The following is a 1,420-nucleotide window of genomic DNA, read 5'->3' on the forward strand; positions in this document are numbered from 1 at the left end:
GGCTAAAAATAACATTGCTTGTACCCCTGTAACCAGCTGGAATCTCCAAATCATCTCCTGTAACATCCCCCTGGTCATAGTAGATGCCTAACTCCCTGTCTCACCTATAATCAAGGTGACCTTTCTAAGGCACACATGTCCTTCCTGCATAGAATCACTCAGGCTTCCCTTTTGCCAAGGGAGGGGACAGGTCAGAGTCAGCTTGTGAGCAGGGCAGGACTCCCTTCCTACCCCTTTCCAGCTTGGCACCAATGTTCTGGGCGTAAGCAATCACCCAAGATTCTCTGATCAGACTGTGTGTCTGCCTGCCTGGCTGCCAGCCCTCTCTCTTTCCCCCCCTTCCTCCCTCCCTTCCTTTTGATATAATAAACACACAACAATATAAAAAAGAACCTAAGGGATCAGTACAATGAGTTTTGACAACTGTATCTGCAGGGCAAGATACCAAACATTTCCAATGCTCTAGAAAGTTCTCCCCTGTCCTTTTCCAGTCAACCTATCATCCTCCTACCCAGAGGCATTCTCTGACCTCTATTGTCATGATTAGTTCTGTCTGTTGTGGAACTTCATAAATGAAATCATATAGAAAATACTGTTTTATGCATTCCATTGGGTGAATATGCCACAATTTCTTAAATTAGTTTCAGAGGTAGAATTTAGTGATTCCTCAGTTGCATACAACACCCAGCGCTCACTACACCAAGGGCCCTCCTTAATGCTCATCACCCATTTACCCCATCTACCCCCCACCTCCCCTCCAGCAACTCTCAGTTTGTTTCCTAGAGTTCAGCATCTCTTATGGTTTCCTCCCTCTCTGTTTTCATCTTATTTTATTTTTTCCTTCCATTCCCCTATGTTCATCTGCTTTGTTTCTTAAAGTCCAAATATGAGTGAGATCATATGGTATTTGTGTTTCTCTGACTGACTCATTTTGCTTACCTTCTAGTTCCATCCATGTCATTGCAAATGGCAAGAGTTCATTCTTTCTGTGACTGAGTAATATTCCATTGTGTGTGCATGTGTATGTGTGTGTGTGTATCACATCTTCTTTATCCAAAAAATATGGAATGCTTCGCAAATTTGCATGTCATCCTTGCACAGGGACCATACTCACCATCTCTGTATTGTTCTCGTTCTGATTGTAGCATAACTGTTGCTGAAGTGGGCACTGAGCTATAATTTTAAAATCTACTTTTCTTTTGATGGACATTTGAGCTGTTTTCAGTTTGAGATTATCGTGAATCAGGCTCTTAGGGATATTTTTATACTAGTCTTTTTGTGGGTGGTCATTTATTTCTCTTGGGCAAATGCCTAGATGTGGAACTGCTGGGTCACAGGGAGCTGTATGCTTAACTTTACTAGAGCCTGCCAGATGGTTCTCCAAACCGGTTGTACCTTTTGACTCTTCCATCATCCAATA

The 1,420-nt window shown here is 42.6% G+C and overlaps 1 pseudogene; it reads right to left on the reverse strand.

The window, feature by feature from the left end:
- Window positions 1–1,056: 1,056 nt before the first annotated feature.
- LOC117802829 lies at window positions 1,057–1,157 on the reverse strand (annotated as a pseudogene).
- Window positions 1,158–1,420: the final 263 nt, after the last annotated feature.

This window comes from Ailuropoda melanoleuca, chromosome 6, assembly GCF_002007445.2.
Source record: "Ailuropoda melanoleuca isolate Jingjing chromosome 6, ASM200744v2, whole genome shotgun sequence".
NCBI lineage: Eukaryota > Metazoa > Chordata > Mammalia > Carnivora > Ursidae > Ailuropoda > Ailuropoda melanoleuca.